Source organism: Tamandua tetradactyla, chromosome 2 (genome assembly GCF_023851605.1).
Source record: "Tamandua tetradactyla isolate mTamTet1 chromosome 2, mTamTet1.pri, whole genome shotgun sequence".
Lineage (NCBI taxonomy): Eukaryota > Metazoa > Chordata > Mammalia > Pilosa > Myrmecophagidae > Tamandua > Tamandua tetradactyla.
This window is the reverse complement of record NC_135328.1, coordinates 60,511,969-60,539,491: the sequence shown is the minus strand read 5'-3', so window position 1 is coordinate 60,539,491 and position 27,523 is coordinate 60,511,969. Positions and strand designations below refer to the sequence as shown.

The 27,523-nt window shown below is 42.4% G+C and overlaps 1 protein-coding gene and 1 pseudogene across 5 annotated transcripts in view; one reads left to right on the top strand and one right to left on the bottom strand.

The window, feature by feature from the left end:
• UNC13B (unc-13 homolog B) overlaps window positions 1–27,523 on the top strand; it is a 289,854-nt gene that overhangs the window by 195,050 nt on the left and 67,281 nt on the right. The gene's annotated exons all lie outside the window — the stretch shown is intronic.
• On the bottom strand, window positions 372–26,653 carry LOC143674166 (growth/differentiation factor 3 pseudogene; annotated as a pseudogene).

The window sequence follows — 27,523 nt, the reverse complement described above, 5'->3', positions numbered from 1 at the left end:
TAATTGGAGCTGTTGAGAGAGGTGGTTAGCAAGAAGGGGCAGTATGTGGCAGCAGTTTTCCATGAACCACTTTGGGGCAGTGATCCACTTCTGTCAGCCCAGGTCCTGGAAGTTGATGCATAGCTGAAGACGATGACAGAGGTTCTTGCAAGAAGCCTAAGGGGCAGTGATGGTGTTGTGGGGCGCACCAACAGAAAGACCACACAATGTCAATTTGCAAGCTAATTAGGAGTCTTTATTAGCCGGCCAGCGACTGCCTCAGAAATCCCAAGAAGGAGGATTCAGAGAGCAGCAGCATGGGGCTTGCAGAGTGGGCTTATAAAGGCTGAAATCGCAAGCTTATTCACAGAAGCAGAGAAGTGGCATTTGTTTCACAGACCCACATCCTGGTTTTGCAGCTGTAAGCAAGCAAGCTTATCTACGGAAGCAAAGAGTGCTATTAGCTTTTGCAAAAACAGGTTAGTGTGATTCCCACATCCTGACCCCATTACCGGGTGTTCTTCATGGGTCTGTGGGGGACTTTCCACTTGGTTGGGGTCGAGCTCCTGATCCCTTACAATGGCTGCCCTCCTTTTTCGGGAAGAAGGGTGGCACTGTTCAGGATTGAGGGTTACCACCAGCAGGGAAGTATGAAGGGAATGTCTCAGCCTGGCACAGTTGTCCTCAAACCGAAAATTCACCTCAGCCTCTCTGTCTCCTCTGACAGGTGTCTTCAGGATCAAACCAAGTTCTACTAAGGGCTGATAGACCTATTTCTAGCCATATCCCCCAGGTTGAAGTGAAGGGGACCTTGAGGCCCTGGCACTCATTGCAATGCAAAGAGTTTACCTGGCTTAGGGATGGGCTTGTCCCACAGAGATGGTTTCTAAACTAGAAACAGCCAATTCCAGTTCCCAGGCTATATTAAGTGTAGGGCTCCAAGTCCAGGCCTAGCTGGATCATTAACTGGTCCTTTTCTTTGATAGCATTCAGGTTAGAGTTGCTTCTCTAGGCAAGAAGAGGTTTGGGAACATTTCTTGGAATAAAGAAAGAAACCTTGGTCTGGAAGAAGTTGGAATACATTCTCATGGACACCCAGCTCTGTCAACGTTTATAAGTGTTGGGAGACCCCAGTGGCTGTTGCTGCCTCTTGATCCTGGAAGATTTTCCTGAAGATATAAGACAACAGCTGGAACTTCTGTGGTGAAGGCTCCTTGTGAAGAGGCCAGAAATTGTAGAAAGACAAGTTCTTGAAATTGGAATGGCTGGCCGAAGGCCAGAGTTAGCAGGTGGCTGAGAGCCAAGCCTGGAAGGAAGGAAAGCAAGGCCTCTGAGGTGAAAGCAGGCTTACTGGTCAGGCTCGTGAGAACTCTAATGCTAGACTTGAATCTGTATTCTTAACAGTACTCTTTATTACCATGATTTTAGACTCCTGTTTTCCAAAGTGTATTCCATGGACTTCAGTCTCTGGAGATGTTAATCAGTATAACATGATAAAGGGTTTCATGGTCAAAGAAATTTGGCACACACTGAGTTTAATAGTGTAACACCAACAGATTGCTTTATTGTAGGACTTCTCAGCAACTTGAATATACTTATACCTGCTGTGATTTTTCAAGAGAGGGATATAGTATGCACATTATTGCAAACTTATTTGACCATGCAACTCTTTAGGGAAAGCATTCTGTGGACTAGGTGTGCAAGTAATATACTTGAGATACAGTCTCAGAAGATTTCAGTGATATCTATACTTAGTGTCCTCACTATCTTACCTAACTTTTACGTGAACTCGCTGTAGCCTGTCTCCTCAGTTTCTTCATTTAAACTGCATTTGTTAAGGTCATCGGTGAGCTCTAAGCTACCTAATCTAGTGGTTTCTCTTCAGTCTTATTGGACCTATCTGCAACATTTGACACTCCTGAATACTGCCTCTTTTCTTTGATATCTCTTCAGTCTCCTTTCTCTGATTCTCTCTTTGCTCACTTCTTAAATGTTGGTCTTTCTGGGGTTCTTACCTCAATCACCTTCCATATAATTCTATATGTTCTTTCTATAAAATCTCATTCATTACATTAACTACCAACTGTATGTGGATTTCTTTCCTATCTATATCCCTGATCTAGATCTCTTTCCTGAATTCGAGACCCATATTTCTTACTACTTTTTTGATATTTGTTTGCCCCATCAGCAGCTCAAACTCAATATATCTTATCAGAAGACATCATCTCTTACTCCAAAATCTATTTTATGTCCTGTATTTTGTTCTCATGCTCCCCAAATCAATCCTGAGTCACTAGGTCTGATAGGGTTCTTGAGAGATAAGAGAAAGCAGAGCCATCTTCTATATTATAGAGAATTAAGAGCAGACATTTCTCTTGCTTCAGAAGGAGGAAAGGATAAAGTAACTAACTCGTTCTGCGTATAATAGGTACTTCATAAATATATGTTGACAGGATGAATGAAAAGGGCATATAGTAGGAAAGCTAGTCCTTGTTCATTCTGAATGAATGGAAAGGAATGAGGAAGTCTCCTTTCTCCTCTAGAAAAGGAGGGGTCACACTTATGCTTTCCCAAGTCAGCTTCAGTTGAGAAATTTTTCTATATTATTCCCTAATTTCATCTTTTACCACCCAGCCATGGCTTCTCCCTCTATTCACAGAAAATTTTCTTCTGCTTCTTCTCGTTATTTTAAAATGAAATAGAGACAAAGAAATATGATGCTCTGTGTACTCTCCAGCTTTCTCATCCAGCCCTACTTTTATACTATTTCCCCTTAGTGGCTTGAAAAAGGAGTCCTATGGCCCCCCTTTTTAAGTACCAAATATCTTTTTATTTAGATGTAATTTACATTACACAAAATTCACCTTTTAAAAGTATACGATTCAGTGGTTTCTAATATATTTACTAGGTGGTTTCGTTAAGTCCAGTTGGCGCGAAATGTGGCCTCTAAACTGGTATATGCAGAGACATTCACATTATCAAATGTTATTTGTATCTATTTACTATTATCCTTGTTACTAACAAAATTTTAGGGCAAAGCACAATGAATGAGAAATAGAAAGATTGGGTCCTTGCATTAACTTAACCTTAAAGTATGAAAACTTGAACAAATCATTTCCAGTTTCCTTTTTCAAGGTTATAAATTAGAGATAATAACTGTTCTTTCCCACAGGAATGGGGCAAGATCGTAGGGTCCCCTAGTATTTCTCAAATCTGTAGGTTTCCAGGGCTCTGTCATGACCATCCTAGCCTAGGCTTGAGGCTACCATGTCACCTGCCAAAGGTATTGCTGGTACTTTGTTGCCTCTGTGTTGCCTGTGAGGAAGAAGTCAGCAGAATGCCCCTCTTTGTGAAGTCTAAGGAAGAGACTGAAAGGCTGCCCTAGACTCCGGGGAAACATCTTCAAAGGGGTGCCTTGTACAGTTGTCAGGAGAAATGCATACATTCTTTGAAATGTTCTAGAATTGTTTTATGTCCTGAATCTGTATGTTCATCGGTGGGTAGCCTTTCCATTAGCGTTGGCCTGGTTCTAGGCTGTGTCTGAGCCTTGTGAGTTACAAGATATCACATCTGGGAGCAGGATTTGGGGAGCTAGTTTGCAGGGGTGGATTCAGCTCTGGCGTCTAAGACGTATAAAAAAACATCTTTGAGAAATGCCATGATATCATTGACTAGCCCAGAATCCGAGGAGGGGGTCATACTAGCATCAGACCTTGGCTCTAGCTGGCAGCATATTCTAAACATAGTATTAATAAAGGGAAATGCTTAATTAATTTTTATGCAATAAATAAAATTTATACTCTGTAGAAAATTACTTGCTTTGAATTAACAAGCAAAACTGCCCTTCTCACTTCCTACCACCTTCTCTGACTCCTGTGCTTGTTTGACAGTCCAACCAATGAGAAGTGGCTGGAAAGGCACTCTGTTTCTTTGTGAGGGAAAATCCTTTTGCCAAAGCATCCAAAAGGAAGCAATTAATATATAAGTATTACATTTTAAATGAAACCAACCAGAAGTGGGTACCACTGGGTGCTGTGGGGATGTTTTCAGACTTTTTTTTTACCCTCCAAAGCTTATAGGTCTTGGGGGAGGTAAAAATAATTAAGTAAGAATTAAATATGTAAATACTGTTCTCTCCTCAGACACCTTTTCTTGGTCCTTACATTCTTACTTTTTCTGCAGTATTCCATAATGTTTTTTTAAAAAACCTCCCTACTTGTAATTTCCCATTTTCTTGGCTTCTATGATTGATTCTATATTCTCCCAGTTCTCCTCCTTTCTTTCTTACTTTGCCCAGCTTTTTGTCTGTCTGTTCCTTCTTTGTATATTCTTTCCATCAGGCATCTCTTTTAATCTCAGATCTGCATCTCTTCAGCCTTTTAATCAAGAATCATTAATTAAGCAAATCCAGCATGATAAATACTATGTTTGGTCTTGGCCTCTGCTAGGCAGCCACTAGACTTCCAACCATCTGATTGGATGACTCCCACATCTATACTTCCAGTTCTTCCTTTTTTCCCCTGGGTTCTGTCCTCATGTCTAAGTTATCTGCTGGTTATTTCTTCCATGATTTCCTTTCTACTTAAAACTTCACTCCTGAGCCTGTTCCTCTACCTCCGTTCTCTATTTGTATTAAAAGTACCATCCTGTTTTGCTAATCACCCACTCAAAATCATGGTGTGATTTTTATTCTTCCCTCCCACATAGGATCATTTATTAATATTGCTCTTTTTCTCTCTGTGATCTCTTTTATCATATCTGTTCTCTCTTTGTGTTCATGTCCTTTTAACTGTTAAAATTAAATTTAAAATTTAAAAGTCAAATGAAAATTTTAAAGCACAGAAGAGGAATTGGTCTATTTAACTTTATATCCCTGATGCCTGACATACAGCTAGCTCTTAACAGATATGTGATGAATGAATAAATGAAAGTTTCTCCTCAAAAAATCATTAATTTTTCTTTCTATTATTAGTTAAATTATAGTCTGAACTTTTTAGCCTGGCTTCCACCTATCACTCAACCCATCCCACTTTTCTAACCTTTGTTAATCCAGAGGCTGCATTCTGCAGTTGGAAGAACTTGGCCCTGGGAATAAGCCAGATCCTGAGTTTAAGACATGGCTCTACCACTGTCTAGCTGTGTAACTTTAGGAAATGCATCCAGCTTCTTGGAAACTTAGTTTTCTCATTTCTAAATTGGATATAATATCTGCCTCAGTGGATGAATAAGGTCATATAAGTAATACATGTAGAACAGGACCTGGCATGTTGTTAGCATTCAGTAAATGTTTATTTTCTTTCCTCCAACAAGGTACCGTCCTTTCTCTCTCTTTCACATCTTTGCTCATTCTGTCTCCTCTTCCTTGAATGCCCTTTCTTCTTTTCAGTTTTTACATATCCAAATATTTTCCATCCTGCAGTATCAAACTCGAATATCACCTCCTTCACAGACCTTTCCCTAATTTTCATCCACAAACCAGCACCTCTGAAGCTGGAAATATTTTTCTTCCTCAAATTCTCATATGTTTTTATCTGTGTCTTTTAAGATGCATATTAGTCACTCACTCTAATTGTTAGGGGTTGCGGAAGGATGTCTTCTCACTCCACTTCCAGGAGTAAGTGCTCTCCTATGAGTTGATTTGAAAGTGTAGTTCTTTTAGATTATTTGTTGGGCTATAATGTTGGAGGCAGGAGCTGTCAATTGGAATAAACTGGGGCATGGAAAGGCAAGTTGATAAAACTGCTTTGAGCCTTTGGTATTCTTTTTGAGTCTCCTCTGGAGAAAGATTCAGAAATTTGTCCAGGATGTGGAGCCAGTGGCATGGGATCAAGTGGACCTGTCTTTTGAATTAGTTTTCTGTAAAGAGGTATTTGTAGTCCCACTGGGCTTATCAAGGTAAGAGGCTGTATTAGTTAGGGTTCTCTAGAGAAACAGAATCAACAGGGAACACTTGCAAATATAAAATTTATAAAAGTGTCTCACGTGACCGTAGGAACGCAGAGTCCAAAATCCACAGGGCAGGCTGCGAAGCTGATGACTCCAATGGATGGCCTGGATGAACTCCACAGGAGAGGCTCGCCAGCCAAAGCAGGAATGCAACTTATCTCCTCTGAGTCCTCCTTAAAAGGCTTCCCATGATTGCATTTAGCATCACTAATTGCAGAAGACACTCCCCTTTGGCTGATCACAAATGGAATCAGCTGTGGATGTAGCTAACGTGATCATAACCTAATCCTATGAAATGTCCTCATTGCAACAGACAGGCCAGTGCTTACCCAATCAGACGAACAGGTACCACAACATGGCCAAGTTGACACCTGTCCCTAACCATGACAGTCCACCCCTTGTCAACTTGGCACCTATACCTTAGATTTCCAAATGAAAACAAAAATAAGCACGCATTTTTTCTTTTACCTGACAATACTCAACTGTCCTGCATATAACTGGAAACACATTAAATCTCTCCAGAATAGGGTGCAAATCCTTGGACAACATTCATTCTTAAACTTGATATCTTACAACTTAAATAGTATAACACAAACAAAACAGCATTACAGTCCTCGTTTCTGTAACTGATCACGTGGTCGAAGTTCATATTTATCACTACCTTCTTCCACTACCCATTCCATGTTCCCTTTCCCCTCAGCAAGCACTTCAGCTGGCCGTGGTTCTTTGCCTGGTGGGGTGACCCAAACCTTCATTCCTGAAGTCTCAGAGCCATTAGTGGTCCTGCCTGGATTGTGTTGTTGCAGTTTTCCATTGATTTTAATCACAGGGCATGGTAGTACTAATAGACGCCCCAGGGGATCTCCTATATTCCAAGAAAACTCTTCTTTACCTCCATTATGTAGTTGCAGTCCTACTTCCTTCTGATAGTCAGGGTCAATTACCCCAGACAATAATGTAATTCCCTTCTTGGTGTGTTGATCCAGAGGCATAAGTAGCCCAAAGTGGCCAGGTGGCAATCTTAACTTCCAGTTCAGTGGTATCACTGTTGTTTCTCCTGGAGAAAGCACACCCCGTTTTGGAACTAAAACCTGTAGACCAGCAGAACTCAGGGTAGCAGGGACAGGAAGCAAAAATTTTCCCAGTGGATCACTAGGAGTAATAGTGAGTGGCACCACACCCATTTCCACCCCTTGGTTCCTGGACCCATGGATCCTGGCTATGGGAGAAACAGCACCATACAGTGGACGCTGATTCAGAGCATACACAGCTTCCTGGAGAACATTACCCCAGCCTTTCAAGTTTTTGCCACCTAGTTGGCACCGTAATTGAGTTTTCAAAAGGCCATTCCACCGTTCTATCAATCCAGCAGCTTCTGGATGATGGGGAACATGGTAAGACCAGAGAATTCCATGAGCATGTGCCCATTCCCGCACTTCATTTGCTGTGAAGTGTGTTCCTTGATCCGAAGCAATGCTATGTGGAATACCATGGCGATGGATAAGGCATTCTGTAAGCCCACGGATAGTAGTTTTGGCAGAAGCATTGCGTGCAGGGAAAGCAAACCCATATCCAGAGTATGTGTCTATTCCAGTTAGAACAAATCGCTGCCCCTTCCATGAAGGGAGTGGTCCAATGTAATCAACCTGCCACCATGTAGCTGGCTGGTCACCTCGGGGAATGGTGCCATATCGGGGGCTGAGTGTGGGTCTCTGCTGCTGGCAGATTGGGCACTCAGCAGTGGCTGTAGCCAGGTCAGCCTTGGTGAGTGGAAGTCCATGCTGCTGAGCCCATGCATAACCTCCATCCCTACCACCATGACCACTTTGTTCATGAGCCCATTGGGCAATAACAGGAGTTGCTGGGGAAACAGGCTGACTGGTATCCATAGAACGGGTCATCTTATCCACTTGATTATTAAAATCTTCCTCTGCTGAAGTCACCCTCTGGTGTGCATTCACATGGGACACAAATATCTTCATGTTTTTAGCCCACTCAGAAAGGTCTATCCACATACTTCTTCCCCAGACCTCTTTGTCACCAATTTTCCAATTATGGTCTTTCCAAGTCCCTGACCATCCAGCCAAACCATTAGCAACAGCCCATGAGTCAGTATACAAACGCACCTCTGGCCAGTTTTCCTTCCAAGCAAAATGAACAACCAGGTGCACTGCTCGAAGTTCTGCCCACTGGGAGGATTTCCCCTCACCACTGTCCTTTAAAGACACCCCAGAAAGGGGTTGTAATGCTGCAGCTGTCCACTTTCGGGTGGTACCTGCATATCGTGCTGAACCATCTGTAAACCAGGCCCGAGTTTTCTCTTCCTCAGTCAATTCACTGTAAGGAACTCCCCAAGAGGCCATAGCTCTGGTCTGGGAAAGAGAAGGTAATGTGGCAGCAGGAGTGGAAACCATGGGCATCTGTGCCACTTCTTCATGTAACTTACTTGTGCCTTCAGGACCTGCTCTGGCTCTATCTCGTATATACCATTTCCACTTTACAATAGAGTGCTGCTGTGCACGCCCAACTTTATGGCTTGGTGGGTCAGACAACACCCAACTCATGATAGGCAACTCATGTCTCATGGTAACTTGGTGGCCCATGGTTAAGCGTTCAGTCTCTACTAAGGCCCAGTAGCAGGCCAAAAGCTGTTTCTCAAAAGGAGAGTAGTTATCTGCAGCAGATGGTAAGGCTTTGCTCCAAAATCCTAAGGGTCTGCGTTGTGATTCTCCTACTGGGGCCTGCCAAAGGCTCCAGACAGCATCTCTATTTGCCACTGACACTTCCAGCACCATTGGATCTGCTGGATCATATGGCCCAAGTGGCAGAGCAGCTTGCATAGCAGCCTGGACCTGTCGCAGAGCCTCCTCTTGTTCAGGTCCCCACTCAAAATTGGCAGCTTTTCTGGTCACTCGATAAATGGGCCGGAGTAGCACACCCAAATGAGGAATATGTTGTCGCCAAAATCCAAAAAGACCAACTAGGCGTTGTGCCTCTTTTTTGGTTGTGGGAGGGGCCAGATGCAGCAATTTATCCTTCACCTTAGAAGGGATATCTCGACAAGCCCCACACCACTGGACACCTAGAAATTTTACTGAGGTGGAAGGCCCCTGTATTTTTGTTGGATTTATCTCCCATCCTCTGACACGCAAATGCCTTACCAGTAAATCTAGAGTAGTTGCTACTTCTTGTTCACTAGGTCCAATCAACATGATATCATCAATATAATGGACCAGTGTGATGTCTTGTGGGAGGCAGAAACGATCAAGGTCTCTGCGAACAAGATTATGACATAGGGCTGGAGAGTTGATATACCCCTGAGGTAGGACAGTGAAAGTATATTGCTGACCTTGCCAGCTGAAAGCAAACTGTTTCTGGTGGTCCTTACTAATAGCTATTGAGAAAAAAGCATTTGCCAGATCAATAGCTGCATACCAGGTACCAGGGGATGTATTGATTTGCTCAAGCAATGATACTACATCTGGAACAGCAGCTGCAATTGGAGTTACCACCTGGTTGAGTTTACGATAATCCACTGTCATTCTCCAAGACCCATCTGTTTTCTGCACAGGCCAAATAGGAGAGTTGAATGGGGATGTGGTGGGAATCACCACCCCTGCATCTTTCAAGTCCTTAAGAGTGGCAGTAATCTCTGCAATCCCTCCAGGAATACGGTATTGCTTTTGATTTACTATTTTGCTTGGTAGGGGCAGTTCTAGTGGCTTCCACTTGGCCTTTCCCACCATAATAGCCCTCACTGCACGAGTTAGAGAACCAACGTGGGGATTCTGCCAGTTGCTCAGTATGTCTATGCCAATTATACATTCCGGAACTGGGGAAATAACTACAGGATGGGTCCGGGGGCCCACTGGACCCACTGTGAGACGGACCTGAGCTAAAACTCCATTGATCACCTGGCCTCCATAAGCCCCCACTCTGACTGGTGGTCCAGAGTGACGTTTTGGGTCCCCTGGAATTAATGTCACTTCTGAACCAGTGTCTAATAATCCCCGAAATATCTGATCATTTCCTTTTCCCCAATGCACAGTTACCCTGGTAAAAGGCCGTCGGTCTCCTTGAGGAAGACTTAGAGGAAGGTCAACAGTATAAATTTGTGGCAGTGTAACAGGTTTCTTCCCCATAGGGACCTGGCCTCCCCTTCATTCAAGGGGCTCAGGGTCTGTAAACTGTTTCAAGTCTGGAAATTGATTAAGGGGCCGTGATTCTGTGTTTTTGTAATTCAGGTTAGACTTCTGTTCCCTTGACCTAGAACTCTTTTGTTTATACAGCTCCAACAAGAATTTAGTAGACTGCCCTTCTATTGTATTTCTAGGCACCCCATGATTTACTAGCCAATGCCACAAATCTCTGCGTGTCATATAATTTTGATGCCTCCTTTGAGTTTGTTGTCTATTATAATACCCACGTCTACCCTGTCTTTGGTGATTAAGTGCTGCCACCTGGCTTCTGCCAACTCGGGATCCTGTCATCCCCATTGTGTTTAAGGATTCCAGCTCAGTGACAGCAGTTCCTACAGTAATATCTGACCTACAGAGAATTGCAACCACAGAGCTCTTGAGGGATGATGGTGCTAGTCTCACAAACTTATTTCTCACTGTTCTGGTAAAAGGTGCATCTTCTGGACATTCCTGGGGTGTAAGAGCAGGCTTTGCATGATAAATCCACTCTAACATCCCAATCTCTCTAAGCCTCTGGATCCCCTCATCTACATTATACCAGGGCAGTTCTGGCATTTCAACCTCAGGTAATGTTGGCCACCTTTTGATCCATGTTTCAACCAACCACCCAAACAAGCTGTTAACACCTTTTCTAACTGCTCTAGCTATAACATTGAATGCAGAATCTCTGCTTAGTGGGCCCATATCAATAAATTCAGCCTGATCCAGCCTTATATTCCTCCCACCATTATCCCACACTCTTAAAATCCATTGCCACACATATTCCCCTGATTTCTGTCTATATAAATTGGAAAACTCACACAGTTCTTTTGGAGTATAACGTACCTCCTCATGTGTGATACTTTGTACCTCACCTTTAGGGGCCTGTTGGGACTTTAGTCTAGTTATAGGTCTAGAAGAAATGAGGGGTGGTGGGGGTGGGTCATGAAAAGAATTAGAAATATCTTCCAAGCCATTTGCTTCAGGGCTTTCATTTGCAGTTTCATCTGGTGAAACAGGATTAATAACTCTAGGGCTAATCCCTTCAGGAGGAGGTTGGGTGGCCAATTCCTCAAGGCAGGCTGAAGGTGGGGCGGCTATGTCCTCAGGGCAGACTATTACAGGGTTATCTAAAGAAGGCTCACCATGGTCTAGGGTTTCAACCTCACCCCCAACATCATTATCAATCCATATGTCACCATCCCATTTTTCAGGGTCCCACTCCTTTCCAATCAATGCCCTCACTTTAACGGCAGACACCATGCAAGACTGAGATTTCAGTTTACGTTGTAAAGTTGCTACTCTAACAATAAGATTCTGAGTCTGATTTTCAGAGATCTCAAGTCTACGGCTACAGGAAATAAAATTTTCCTTGAGGATACTCATAGAAACCTCTACATCTTTCAGACGGCACTTAAGCTTCTTGTTTGAAGCCTTAAGCCCATCCCTTTCACCCTTTAATGCAGACAGTATATCTAACAACAACCAACCAACATCTCTATAACTCTTATTTCTACAAAACTCTGTAAAGGTGTCAAGAACATTATCCCCCAGAGTCTGGCTTCGTACAAGTGAAGCATTAGGAGAATCGAATGATGATATTTTGACTATCTCCTTTGCCAACTCAGTCCATGGATTGGGAGTGTCATTCTGATTATGGGAATCAGAGTCCTTAGTGTCTCTGAGCCCAGTCAGAGTAGAAAACCATTCATAAAAACCCATTTTTAAGATTCTGTTCCTTAAGAACCACTCCTGGTACCAAGATGTATTAGTTAGGGTTCTCTAGAGAAACAGAATCAACAGGGAACACTTGCAAATATAAAATTTATAAAAGTGTCTCACGTGACCGTAGGAACGCAGAGTCCAAAATCCACAGGGCAGGCTGCGAAGCTGATGACTCCAATGGATGGCCTGGATGAACTCCACAGGAGAGGCTCGCCAGCCAAAGCAGGAATGCAACTTATCTCCTCTGAGTCCTCCTTAAAAGGCTTCCCATGATTGCATTTAGCATCACTAATTGCAGAAGACACTCCCCTTTGGCTGATCACAAATGGAATCAGCTGTGGATGTAGCTAACGTGATCATAACCTAATCCTATGAAATGTCCTCATTGCAACAGACAGGCCAGTGCTTACCCAATCAGACGAACAGGTACCACAACATGGCCAAGTTGACACCTGTCCCTAACCATGACAGAGGCCCATGTCGGGATTTATGTCTGAAGTCTTAGGTATTAACCTTGGACATTTATCTGGGGTATCTTCTCTGCCAATATGCCTTGGGGACCTAGTAGATGCAGGTAGAAAAACAGAGTTCAGAGATTCAGAGACCCCGTTCCTAGCTGTATATCTTCTTATGCCTTCCTTTTTCTTCTTGCCATGCATATGATCCCAAATGTTAAATTGCATTTGAGATCAGAAACTGATTGCCAGTTCTTAGGATATAGCTCCTGGCAGTCAGTCAGGTTTTGTGGAATGAATGCTTAAAATTATGAAATGGTATTACAGGATCATAGATAATTGGTTACAAAAGGATTGGCGAACATTTGTAGCAGAAAATAGTTGCCATAGAAATTTAAAATAGGGAACAATCCCTTTGGTGGGAGAGTGGTTGAAGAAAAGTCTTGAAAAAAGAATTCCCAGAGGATATTAAGTTACCAATTGCTATTAAGTAAATATCAGGAAATGTCCAAGAAATAAAATGTTATAAGCTTGGGAAAATGGAAATCAAGAGATAGCTTGCTTCCTTTGTTTATAAGAATATATAATTAAGGTGATCCATGGTACCATGTAGCCAGAAAGTTGAGTTCATTCTATAAGCACTGAAGTTTAGGTTTACTACCTATTCCAAAGCAGGCATAAGTACAATTCTAGTTTATGAAATAAGACTTCTTAAAGTGAAAACAAAGAGGTAAATTGTAGCAAGTACTCTTCCTCAATTCCTTAGGCTATTGCTTCCCTTTGCTGGTTATCATCTTCAAGCCTGCTAAAGAAATATGTTTAATTAGTTAACACCTGAGGACATTCAAAAGTAAATAGCCAAATATGACAAGTTACAAAGTGTATTCTAGATGAAAACCAACATCCTGGAGTGTTTCTTTGTGACAGGTAAGATAAAAACTCTTGACTTGTTCCTCCCTAAAACATTCTTCCTTCTTGGTTTCTGTATCTTTTTTTCCCAAGTGCTTTATTCTTACTGACAGCTCCATCTTGGTCTCCTTCACATCACTTCTCTTTCTTTGCTTGCCTTTTCAAACTTGGTGTTTCTCAGGGCTCTGTTCCCCACACACCCCCATTCTCGTCTCTAGATCATCTTGCCTATGTCTTCAACTACCACTTGTCCAATGATGAATCTCAAATTTCTATCTCTATTTCAGGCCTCTTTGCATGAGCTCCAGACTCATATATCCACCCGCCTAAGGATATTGTCACCTGGATGTCCTATATGCACCTCAAATGCCATGTGTTCAAACTGTGCTCATCCTCTTTTCTTTCTCTTCCTCTTCTATATGCTGTCTCTCATAAATATCACTATCAGTCACTCAAACTTAAAATCTGAGACTCCTCTTCCTCAGGATATATGATGTAGGTATAACAATGCCCACACCATAATCCCTCCTGTATTAAGTCATGAACGTCCTAAAGTCATCATGGCTTTTCATTATGCCTGGCGTAACACCTAGATACTTAGTAGGTTTTTGGTGGAATTATATTGGTAACTCTGAAAGATATCAAAGTGGTTTTTCCTGTTTGGGTATCAAAGTAGTTTTTGCTGTTTTGGTTACAAGTCTTGTTTTTTGACATGCCCTTGATGCTGTCACTAGTGTTCCTCACCATCCTGGTGCTTACTCTTTAATGGTACTCAAGACAGTGCCATCTGGAAATATAAAGGATGCGCTTCATTGAGGTGTTGTTTGACCAAATTTAGGTACTTGGAAAACTGAATCCCTTCAGACATCCACCGAACAAAAAAGAACTTTAATACTGTGCTAAGCAACTTGGACTTTTTCTTAAGAACTGTCACTGAAGGATTTTAAAAGCTGAGCAATAAAATTTATATTTTAGAAACATCAGTCTGGCAAATTGTGGAGAATAGATTAGAGATAGAGAGGGGTGAGAAGGAGCTATGTATGTTAAAATTAACTTTTAACATAGAGGGACACTAGGGAGGAGGAATATTTACAATAGCTCATGTGAGAAATAATGAAGCCTGGACTAACAGTTGTTGAGAAGGGAACAGATATGATAAGTAAGAAGGTAAGATAGATTTATACTTGGTGAAATGTAATCAGGGGACAGAGGGTTTTGCAGGGGATTTTGTCACTCCACTGAGAATTAGAATATATGAATTGTAAGGATCCTAAGTCTGAGCAGAGATGTCAACTCTGCGTATGATTGGTATGGGTGAGCTGGCAGTTAGTGCTCCAGCAATGCCAACACCAACAAGCTTGTCATCAGCTGTCCTTGCTTTCCAGGCTAAGTCTGGCTCTCTTTTCTGACTTATCTAGCTGCCTTTTCTCCCTACCATGTTTCCTCATTATGCTGTCACAGATCCCTAACTAAGAATGGGTCTCCTTTAAGTCTTCTTTTCCCCTTTGTACATTAGCTAGCTTTCTAGTAACTCAGTGCTTCATGCCAGATATTTTTTAATATATGGTTAATCCTATCTCCTCTTTGGGGTCCCATCATTGTGTTCCAAGACACTTAAGATTCATGTGCCTGGCTAGAACATATGTAGAAATGAGCCTAAAGCAAGAGAATTCTCCAGATGTGGGTGTGCCCTAAGGCACATTTCAGAACATACAAACAAAGGGGATATTTGATCAATTTTAGGAGAGTTAGATAGTTTGTTTTTAGTATAAGAGGTTTGCTTCTCCATGAAATTTCATATTTTGGATTCCTATTAGAGAATTCTCAACATGGCCTCTTAGCTTCCTTCGAGTGGAGAGATTGAGGCATAGATAGTGTACTCTGAGGATTGAACTGAGACCTAGGTAAGCAGATACTAGTTCAAAACCAGCGTTAATTCCTAAATCTTGGAGCTCTGACTTTTGATCAAATAACTGAGAGGACAGTAGACACGAAGGCCACTCTGATTATGAGTTTTTAATCATTTGGTTCTGGAAAGGAAATGGAGCCTGGCCTTTAGAGGTACAGGCTGAAAACCTAACTGCTTAGCTGAAGAATTTATTTATCAGTTCTATGTGATCAAGCTTTAGCTAATCAGGGATGGTGCTTGACCTGATTGTAGGACTGAAAGTCATCAGCAATTTATGACTCCTTAGGCCTGCCTTGCAGCTTGTCAGGTCTGATTTAGGCTGTGTAGCAGCTAAGCCTCAGCACATCAGAAAGATCAGCACATCTCAGCCAAGCACATCATTCTGAGAGGGGAAGGCAGAGGGGGCATGTTCCTGAGGGAAAGAGGAGGATTACCTGTCATTGCCCATTATTCTTTGCTGCATATAATTTCTGAGTAGTTTGTGGAGGACATAGTTCTATAGGAAAACAAGAATACTTCTTAGTCACTAGAATAAACCATTTTCCTCATCAAACGCATCCCAGCTGTGTTGGACTGGTGGCTCTGTGTCAGCCTCTTTGTGTTCCTTCTGGCTTCACTTCATGGTAGAGAGGGAAACTAGTCTCCATCTGATTCCCTCATAGACCAGACTTCTGTTCCGCCTATCCTTTGTACCCTGCATGTGTGAATGCTAACTTTGAAAGATATGATAGGTACCTTCTTGCCCTGGTCCTGTTTGTCTCTGACAGTGACACCTGGAAAGGTAAGGCCAGGTTTGGAGCAGGCACTATTTTTGCTTGCAGACCAGTTTTATCTGGCCCCAGGGAGACTTAGATAGGTCTGAATGAGGGGAGGGGGGATTGTCGCTGGTGAGACCCTCCTCCATTGTCTCTGTGACACCTCTCAGATGCTTTAACTAAAGATATTTTGTGTGCCAGGTGGTCTTCTGACTAACTCACTCTTTCATTTCCCCTTTAAAGCTCCTACAGCTTTGAACCTCCCCACGATTGCGTGAGTGTTTGTGTCTCATGTTGAATTTCCATCTTGACTCATCTGTCTCCAGGCGAAGATCTTGCAACAATTTAAATTGGGAACTAGACCTTGAGAATGTCTGTTCAGAGTATTTCACAGCTTCTGGATAAGTGCCTTTCCCTTCTTAACCCAATCTGTTTTTCCAGTTCTGCCCAGCTAGCTTGAGCATCCTGGCTTTGAGGAAAGCTTCCCAAGTGAGGTAGGTGCTTGTGCTATTTGTGGCAAAGCTTCTTACCTCTGAAAAACAGCCCTGCCCAGGGCTGTTTTTCAGTCTGCCCAGGATTCCTTGACTGCCCAATCCCAAAAATGCAAGTCCACTGAGGAGGCCTGAGTGTTCTTTGGCGCTCTGGGGGCCCTTTAGAGTGGTGGCAGGAGCCCTGCTTTTTCACCAGAACTTATATTGACTGATGTTTATCACTATCCCAATTAGTCTCTTTGTTTTTGCTGAAAGCAAGGGAAGTTGAAAGATACAAAGGTGGTTTATGGCCAAAGCCGTGAGTTTTCTTGTGAAGTTTAAGACTATAATTACAGATAGCATGTGCCTTGTGTCCTAATCATGTCTTTAGTTTTTAAGCCTCTGTTTTTGTGGAAAATCAAGCTGTTTCAAATATGGACTGAATGTAGCTGGGCAGGCAGATGGACAAAACAGGGCCACGTTGGCCTCAGGTATACCTTCTGGAGACCTCAACTGGGCCCTGGAGTAATTGGTAGATAAGTCAGGAATAAGTAGATTCTTTAGTCAGTGTCCTAGCTCTGGTGATTTTCCTGAATCTTGAGAGCTTTGAGCCTCTCCTCAACCTGGCAAGCCTGAACCCAAGCTTGATGATATCTGCTGCTTCTGGGTTTTCCCTGTATTTCTTATGTAAAACCCTTTACTTTTTCTCCTGGCTGAAGTCTGGGAAACTCCTCAGTAAATTGGCTGTGACTTCCACTGAAATTTGACAGTTTTCAAGTTATTTTCTTCTGTATATGGATGTGATTATAGTTGCACTGTCAGTCCTTATCTCTTCTGTCATCCTGCCAGCTCCCAAATGGGTTAGAAGGTATTTCTCTGCTGGCAGTGTTGGCTGTATAATGAGGTGGATGGTTAAGAAATGGGTTGCTAGTGTCTCTTGAGATTTAAATTTTCTTCCTTGGTTGCAGGGAAGCAGTATTATTGGAAGAAAGCAGTAGGGAGGTAAATTTTGGCTCTGGAATCAACATTTTCTCCTCTGGATCTTGGATATGGCAAGGAAACCATTCTTAATTTAAAAGCTTGTGTTATGTACCATATAGGACTGTCTGTTCTACAGAGAAAGATCCTAGGTTGTCTCCCATAGACTGACTCCCTGGTTCCTTGGCTAAAGAGGCCATTTTCTGTTAAAGATTGTCATGAGAAATACTGAGGAGCAGCAAAATTTGAGATCCTTGCTTGGGCAGGGTAGGTGAATGAAATGTGCTCATCTACTGTTGGCCTAAGGCTTCAGGGAGCAGAGGGCCTTTTTCTCATTAGATCAGGCCTAGAGGAGGTAGAATAGCAATGGCTTTACCAGATTGGTACGGGCTAACCAAAGCTCTTAATTGAGAAGGATTCTGAGGTTCTCTGGGCTCATCAAGCAATGTTTTCTCTGCTATGTTTGGGGAGTGGAAAGGGTTATCATGAGTCATGTATTTGAAATTTTATGTTTTAGAGCATCAGGGGGCTTTAGCTTATTGCTTGAACATTAATTTGCAACTAACAACTTGCATGTCCTTTGAAGATAAGCACTTTCAATTTCCTGATAAATCCTAACTAGAATTTTTGAATTGTTAGGAATTAGGACCACATCAGAGACATCTAGCTAACAAATCTTCAGAGAAATGGGCTGCCGCTGGCAAAGAGAGACTGGGAAATTTGGGTGATGAAACCAGTGCCCTAACTCTTTTGGTCAATATGGTAATGTTTTATTCCTAATTCTGGATTCCAAAACAATCTGTGGTCCTGACTTCAGCAGTAGACAGTTCATTTCAGCTCAGCTAGCTCCCCCTACCCTCCCTAGTCATTGCCTTGGCACCCCTTAAGGGAGTTCTTGTTTTCTAGTTTGTTCTCTTGCCGTAGCTATTCGGTGAGAACTAGACTAGATGCCTGCTCTGAGAACATGGTGCTAGTTGATGTTAACTGCATTTGGCTCTTTATTCTCCAGCTTCTCCAAATACCGGAAGGCAGATTATATACTTACAAAATATAGACACACACACACACACACACACACACACACACACACACACACACCATACTAAACAAACAAAAACCACCTAGAGCTTGTCTCGGTAGAAGGGAAGATTTCCTTTGTATCGTGCTTAGACAGTTTCTTGCTGTGTTCTGTTTCCTTCTGAGACTGGAAGCTCCTCAAAGTGTAGGAACTCTGTCTTATGTTTCTTTATATCCTGTAGCCCGAAATGAGAGAGGTAGAGAAGCAGAGAAGAAGAAAGATGGGGGAAGAACAAGGGAAGGAAATGAGGGAGGGGAGAGAGTAAATCTATATTTAGCGAAAGGGAGAGACACTCAACAAGGGTGTGTGAGTGAGCTTGCTGGCGAGGGTTTTCGAGTGCGTGAGTGTGCTGGGAAAGGGGGTGTGTGCGCCAGGAACGTGTGAGGAGCGCTGTTGCCCTATGGGAGGTTGCTGGCAGGAAGCAGCTGGAGAGGAGGAGGAGCGGCAGCAGCAGGAGCTGCCCTGCTTTCTGTCTCAGTCTCAAAGCCTGAAATCAGTTGAGTTAGAATTCCACATCCAATTGAAATTTGACTCCTCTTGCCTTCAGCAGACTGGTCATCAGAAATCATACTCAGCAGAGAGGTGTGGACCAGATTGGATTCCTAGATTTGCAGCCAGCGAGACTCTTGCCCAGCTCTTCACTGAGGGGATTTCTCTGCTGTTCATTGTTTCTATCATCAACTTTGCACTGTGGAGCCAGCCAGCTGGGTGCAACTGAAAATAATAGTCCTTAGCTCTGTTTTTCAGTTGAGCAAACAGCAGTGCTGTGGCTTAGAAAGTTCGTCTGCGGCTTCTCTTTAAAACCAAGGAGTGTCTCTGAATGGATTTCCTTTTAAAGACGGCACTTGGGTTCTAAACTTGAGAATTCATGGTTTTCATGTAGTTTTTTCTTTTCGTTTCCTTAATCCTTGTTTTGGTTGCAGCAGAAAGGTAAGTGGTATGGACTGTATGACTGACTCTGAATGATAAGTAGAGACAAAAGCAAAACATTTGTGGGTAGAATATGGAGTATGGAGCAGCTATATTAATTACATAACTATTTGAGCCAACTTGCTGGTTGGGGTCATTATAATGAGTGAAAAATAGCATACTCAGCACTGAGGGTAGAATCTTCATGTGCACGTGTGTGTATACTGATAAGCTGACCATCCATCCCTTCTTGGTGGTCTCCTATCTGTATACAGATAACCCAGCCATGCCTTTGACTGTGTGCATCCATGTGTACAAATAATCTATTTCTCACTTTTGACATATCCAAATGTGTTTATGAATAACCTGTCCGTTCCTCTCCTGTATACATACATATTGACAACTCCATCATTTGTTTTATGTGAAAACATATAAACCATCTCTCCTTCTGTTTATGCATACATGCATACGTATAGAGAGCTAATCTGTCCCTTATCTCATGCATGTATGCATGTAGCCAGGAAACCTTTCTTTTCTTCTTGTATCTCCCTGTGTATATAGAGAAACTTTCCATCCTCCCAGTGTGAGTGTGTGTGTATACTGTCCTTCTGTCTAATTTTGAGTATTGTCATTCCTCTCTTGTATGCATGTACCATATAAACAGAAAACTCACCTTGTGTTTTCTCAGACTTGAGTATGTACACATAAATCGTAGTCTGTCCATTTGTCTCATGTATGTATATGATAGAGCACTAACTTTTTAGATTTGATGACCCATCTTTAAATCCTAGCTCTATTTAGTGGCCTTGGTCATGTCGCTTATCCTCTCTGAGCTTATTTTTCTCATCTGTGAAATCAAAATAATAATTCTTCCCTCTTGACTCACAGGACTGTAGTGATAATAAAATAGAAATCATGTATACTGTAAAATTCTAAACAAATACAATCCTTTATACCATTATGTTTTTCTCTGTGTATGTGTTGTGTAGAATAGCATACCTTTGACCTAGTTACATTGAGATTATACTCCTGTCTATGAGAAGTCTCCAAGCCTTCTATGAAGGGGTAATTTCTGTTAAAGTAACTGGATTTATCCTGTGATTTTGCCCAGAGTATTAGAAAGGAGCTACATGGAGCTACAGGGTATCTAAAAGGAAAGGGTTGAGAGGGAGAAAAGGTCTCATCCTGCAGGGTGGAGTTTTAATACTTTGTTCTTTGTAGCCACAAGGAGGCTTGAACCTTTCACAAAATGGAACTTTTGTAGTGCTTCCAGGAAGGGTCTGAGTGAGTGAAAGAACAGAGCATTCTGTCCCTGAGATGAGAGCTTGCTCCTTGCAGTGAGCATCTACTGACAAGCTTTGAAGGCTCTTTTCACCTTTTTATGTGACAAAGAAAATTTAAATTACATATCTGGCTCACATTATATTTCTGTTGTACAGCTCTGTTCTAGACCCATCACTAGCATAAGAGGCAGGGCAGCTTTTCTGATTGGAATGGCAAATGGGAGCCCCGTCATGGGAGATGATGGAAACTATGACAGGACCTATTCCTACCAGTCTCAGGCATGTCAGATAATAGACAGTATGGAAGAGGCCACTGCTGCCAGTACCTCTTTTTCAGTTCTGGGTGTGTTCCCAGAGAATTGTGAGTAAGTGTAAGTGGGGAGACGTTTTCAACTTAGTTTTTTATGGTGAAAGGGTTGTAAGTCATCAGTCTAGAAGGAAAGCTAGAACTTCAAGGCAGCATGTTGTCATGGAAACAGAAGAGGACTAGAAATTAGGAGACTTGGATTCTAATTCACTCTGCCATCAGCACATTTATCCTTTCCATGGCACTGAGTTCTCACTGTATGCCAGGCCATATGCTAGGCATAGTAATGCCCTGTGCTAGGCATTGGGGATTCGAAAACAAATGAGGCACAGCTTCCAAAGTAGTGGAGTTCACTACTGAACTGAAGCAAGCCCCTCCCATTTAGGAGTTCACCAGGTAAAACAGATTAACAATAGTTACAATGTTATATGTATTATATACATGTAATATAGACCAAAGGTTATAAACAGGGTAACAGAAGACCTGCTGTGACTAAAGGTTTTCGAATTCAAAATTTAAACAAAACAAAACACGATAAGCAAACAAAATCACTTCATAGGCAAGATCACAATGTAGTATTGTGATCCAGGCCTGTATATCATCTAAAGGACCCTTCCAACTATGGCCTATTCTGATTTTCTATTCTCATTCCTTTTATTCAATGGGGGGAAAAGTGAGTTCCTTATGTGCCAGGTACTGTTCTAGGCGCCAATGATCAAAAGTGACCCTTCCCACATTCTAGGATGGAGAGGTTGGGGAGGGAGAGGGATAATAAGTTATGTGAAGAAATAATAGCATAGTAAAGGGATATAGAATGGGATTTGTTTTTGTTTTATTTTGTTTGGGTCGGGGGCATAAAGAAGATTCCTGTTCATTTATTTTCTCCAGTCTACTCACAAAAGCCATGAGGTGATAAGGAGAGAAGAAGGCATGATGAGTCTGATTCTGGGCATGTGTGTATTTGTTTTATGGTTTATTATGCTGTGCTGTACTATACCATACTGTACTGTACCATACCATATGGTACCATACTATGGTACTACTGAAAAGGAAGCCCTGGGCAAGGCACAGAATACCCAGCTATCCTGATTGGCATTCAGGCTTCATTTTGAGATCTTGATGTGTCAATCCATGGGAGGCTGAGCCCTTTCTCATGCTACTATAACTTAAATAGAAATTACCCAAGGTCTCACTTCATGGATACTGAACCTTGAGATTTTCTTTCCTTTGTGTTTCCTCCAGTTTCTGGCTTATACTTGGAGTTCCTCTTAATGCTGGTGAGGAGGGGTGGCAAGTCTCAGGAGCTGCAATAATGGGACCTTGCTAAGCATCTGACTTAGGGCATTCTCTAGGCCCTTTGGCTGATCTCACTTCTCATACCATGTACCCCTGATAATTTTCTTCTCACAAGCTATTCTGTAAGCACTAATTCTTTCCCAAAGATTAGCATTTTAAGAGCGCCCTTATCTGCTGTGGCCATAGAAGTCCCCTCCTCACACCATGTTAACCTTATAGTATAATTGATAAATGACCCAAGAGCTTTCCTGTAGGGGGGCTCAGAGCTCTTGTTTTTTTGCCTTGTGGGCTCATTTCACACAACGCGAGAGGCCAGTCTCACTCTTCATACCATGTGCCCCTGATAATTTTCTTCTCACAAGATATTCTGTAAGCACTGATTCTTTCCCAAAGATTAGCATTTTAAGAGTCCCCTTATCTGCTGTGGCCATAGAAAACCTCTCCTCATACCATATTAACCATATAGTATAATTGATAAATGACCCAAGAGCTTTCCTGTAGGGGGGCTCAGAGCTCTTGGCTTTTTGCCTTCTGGGCTCATTTCACACAAAGCAAGAGGCTACTTGATATATGTACTTAGAGTTCTGGCCTGTTCCAGAGATCCCCTGTTTGTCTTCTACACACTAAGATTTGGGTCAGAAGCACTTTTTTTTTTTTTTACATGGGCAGGCACTAGGAAATGAACCTGGGTCTCTGGCATGGCAGGCGAGAACTCTGCCACTGAAACACCGTGGCCTGCCCCCCCCCCCCCCCTTTTTTTGCCTTTTTTACTCAGGTTTTTAGCCACTTTTGTTTGATATGTCAGAGAGAAAGAAAAGACTCCACCATTTCAGAAAACTGAAGATTTTTTTCCAGTATGCTGATACTAATGTGGTGTGATTTAAGGGGGGACTACTCTCTGCCATAATTCTCAGCTTTCCATCATCAAAGCCTTATTTTTTTATTAAGTCAATTTATTTTGATGTGTTCCCTTTTCAAATGCAGATGTCCCCCAAGAGCACTACCTTATTTCTCTTAGCCTTAGGCATCCCTTAGGAGAACACAAAAGGTTTATGGCCATTTTTGTAAGTTTGTGTATTTGGAGAATTGATCAGAGTGGATAGGCCAACAGGATTGGGCCAAGTGATAGCACTGGAGTAAGGGAATCTAGAGGTTTGGGTTTGAGCTGGACGGACCTCAAGGACTCCTTATCTGATCCCAGCTCACACTTTATTTCTTTTCTGTGGCCTTCCCTGTACTGGTAATCCTAGGCCTCTCACTTCTGTCTCAAAGCCCCCAAATTAATTGCTCACTTTTAATTACAAACTTCTGTTATAACATACCATTTTATATTATGATTGTCTCTCTCCTTAATGAATTTGAGAGTGGAAACTGTATCTACTGTGTCTTATATCCCTGGCTCATGACTTAGTGCCTGGCACCCAGTAGGTGCTTATTTAATTAAATTGAGTTAGAGACTAAGCTGCCTTTCTCACAATCTGACCTCTATTATTTTACTTCTCTGGACAATAGAGGCAGAGAGAGGCTAGGGAAGGGCCTGGCCTTGGGTTGAGGCTCAAGACCCTAAGAGCTGCCCTTTGAATCTGTTCTAGCTTCTGGTATCCTAATGGACACTGAGAAAGATGACTGATTGATCCTCTGGAAATCATATTGAGCCCTGTGCCCTGCTTCGAAGCCTAAAGATCTGGGAATCTGTATCTCCAGGAGGTGATTCTCACATTCAGAGTTTATCCAGGAGCATTGGCTTCCAACTCAGAAGAAGGTTTAGAGGTTCTGTTTGTTTAGTATGGAAGCAAGCATCTTTCTTTGCTGAGAGAAGGACTGAGAAAAGTTGCTATAACAACTCTAGTTAGAAATTTCCTATTTGTTAGTAACATAGAGAACCAAGCAGCTTTGCCTTCAGTCCTTCAGGAGGCGATAAGAGAGGATTCTGAGAAACAATGGCTATGCCATTGGCCCCTTATGGTTGTCCAATCAATGTTGTAGGCACTGCAGTCTGGGAGGGGACACCAGGCAAGATTGTCCAGAAGTTAGGCTAAGCCCATCCGGATTATTGTCCTAAGGGGCAAGAGCAGATAGCCTCAAGTTAACCTGACCAGCAATTAATTCTTTGCCTCATATTAACCAAAGTAGGACTGGACTTGGAGGACCTGGCAATGAGTTCTGGGGCTCACTGCCAGTATTAGAAAGGAAAGCTATAGCCATTTATACCTTCCTTGTGCTTTCTGGCTGACTGAAGGAGAGTGGCAAGCCTCCTCTCACCTGAAAGAAGTGTTAAGGACTAAATGTTTTGTTCTTCCTTTTTCTTACTTTAAAAAGAAATTTTCTAGGCAAAAGCTGAACTAAACCAAAGAATGGCACTCAGGTGGTAGAATTCTAGGCTCTTCTGCATAGCACTAGAGGGGGCTGGGAAAGGTGGAGTTCTGGGGCTAAAGTAGAAGTCATGGTTCAAGTCATGCAATTTAGGTGTTTGCATGCTTAGCTTAGGTATTAGTTTCCCTACTTCTTTGTCTCCGACTTGCCATGTCAGTAATAATAATACTGCAATGTTTTATAATTTACTAAATACCAGTCTCTCATTTGTACTTTACACCATTCTTGTGATTATCTTCCTTATTTTACAGATGAGGAAACTAAGACATGGAGAGGTCAAGTGTTTAATCCAAAGTCACTGGTGAAGAAATGCCCAAAACTTGTGTCCTAATTCTTAGACCAGTTTGCTGTTGCTCGTAGCCTCATGCAGTTACACACAGAGCTCCCATCTTGGTTTAATAAGCAGTCTTTTTCCTTTGAGACAGACTAGGAAGGTTAATTGCCAACAGGGCATTGTTCAGGGTCTGTCAAACACTTGGTACTTAAAAAAAAGAAAACCAAACGCTTGGTGCTGAGACAAAATCACAGGCACCTAGGCCCTGCATGGTGGTTGAAAAAGAAAGGAATGGCTTCAGGAATATAGATTTCTTTTTTTGTATGCTGTATGGCGGGGTCACATTTCATTATTTTTCCATGTGAGTTTTTGTTACTGCATCACCATTTGTTGAATTTTCTGTTTGTTTGCTTTTGTTGGTTTGTTTGTTTGGTAAATGCAAGGACTGGGAATCATACCTGGGTCTCCTGCATGGCAGGCGAGAATTCTACCACTGAACTACCCTTGCACCTCCCCAGAAATATATTTTTATACCTGTGAGAAGAGAAAAGCAAGAATTTGATGAGTCAGTCCTAGCACTGGGGGCTTTGTCCACTTGAGCAGCTGAGCACTGTGCCCAAGACCTGGAAATTCTGATTGTGCACAAGTGTATCCTCTCTCTCTCTTGCAGGCTAGGTGGAGTTGGCTAGATTAGGGATGTGGCTGGAGCTGGCTCCATTGAGATCTTGGGGTAAAGCAGTAATGGGTCAATAGGACTTCTATAATGCCTTGTAGGATGGGTAGAGTTATTAGATGAGGAATTGGAGCTGGAGAGGAAAGGGGAAGATATAAAACAGAACCTAATCTAGTTTCTGTCTCTTAATTCTTAGCCTAGTTTTCTAGTAAAGGATCAATTTTATCTTTACCCCAAAAAGGATGTAACTCATCCTTTTGTTTTTTCCTAGCCTTGAGAAATACATTCCTTTCAAATTCCAGGCCTATGCAGTGTAGGTGGTGTTCTTACCTGAAAAGGAGTTGCTGTGAGAGCAGTCAGCTTGCATTCTTTACAGGCAATTTTCCCCTTTTAGGGTTAACATAAGTATTAGGAAAAGAAAAGGAGGTCAGGACTTAGAAGATTAGAAATCTAAATCAGATCTAGAAAATGGGGAAGTTATCTCTGGTCAAAGAATATGAAGGGTAGTCTGCCTCTTATTAACCCAGACTGTGATACCTTATTCTAGAATTAGGTGCCGAAAATTTTTTTCTTCTAGTTTGAAATACCTCCCATAGTCCTTTTTCCAAGGGAAGGGTTATTAATCAATAACAAAAGGAAAACACTTTGGGCTATAAGCACAGGCAGGAGTAAACCTTTGAATGCTGTCTTTATCAGAACAATAAACTGAGAAGAAAGAAACATTTCATGTCTTGTCTTTCACTGACTGTATGTTGTTTGAGCTTTGGTGGTTAAACATTTACTTGTTCATTCCTGAGCTAGACCCTAGTGCTGAATTTTGTGAAAGTTCACGTTAAGAGTCCCTCACTGACCTCACCTTCTTCCAGGAGGTTGTCTCAATATGAAAGCCTTTGGGTACTTGCCCAAAACACACTTGGTTCAATTTTCTATCAGTTCTCTAATGGGAAGCCGAGAGAGAACTATCTGATGGCAGCCTTTAAGGCCAGCATCGGGAGGCGGGTCAGAGTTGATTCCTAGAACTTTAGAAGGTAACATTCTTACTCCTGCCTGAAAGATTGATTCAGATTAAAATTACCCTGCTGCTTTCTGACCTGAGTGCACTATTTTCCTTTTTCACTAGCTGCAGGATAAGAGTCAATCCAGGATCCAGGGGCATGTGCCAGGTTTGGAGACCATACATGGGGCTGTTCCCAGCAGCCCTGTGGGATAAGCCCAAGGCATCCTCCAGCAATAATTGCTAGAAACAGATTGAAAAGAGCAGTTCAGGGTATTGCCTTCCAAGACAATCTTTATTAAAACATTCTGAACAGAAATAAGAGGAAGAAGCAGATATCCCTTCAAACCCTGAGGGAGAAAATGAAGCGATTGTTACATGAGTCAGAAGAAGAAATCACGATCACCCTGGGACCCTCCTCCGTGCTTTTCCCTGATAAGGCTAAGTCAGAAACTATGTGCGGCATGAAAAACAAGTCCTCAGGGAAAAACAGTCCTCTGTCCTCTTGCTGTGTGTCAGTAGTCTCAGCCATTGATGGAGACAGAGATGGGAGCCTGGCCGAGCATTGCAGCTTTGAGCAGCAGGTCAATAGCCAACTTCCTCTGGGCTCTACTGCCTGTGTGTCAGGGCCTGATTCTCAGGACCTCTCAACGGTCAGCATTACCACGAGCTGTCAAGAGCCCTCAGAGAGGAACCAAACCAAGCCTCTTTTGTCCAGAGGTCCTGGCCAAGGCTGTAGCTGTGAACAGCAAGAGCCTTTGGGGGATGTAGTGGAATATATCATCAAAGAGCTACAAGGCATCAGCCGTCTCCAGACTGAGATTGCTGAGCTGCGGCAGCACTTGAGCCAAGTCCGGGGTTCTGTGGATGAGGTCTCTAGCTGTGTAGACTCAGTACTGAGTGAAATAGAAGGCTTGCAGATGGGCAGCAACTCCTTGACCACGGTATGTGTGGGAGAAAAGGCCCAGGAACCCTGTTTAAACAGACCCAGAGAGGAAGCCATTCTCTATCTCTATGGACTTCCAGAACAAG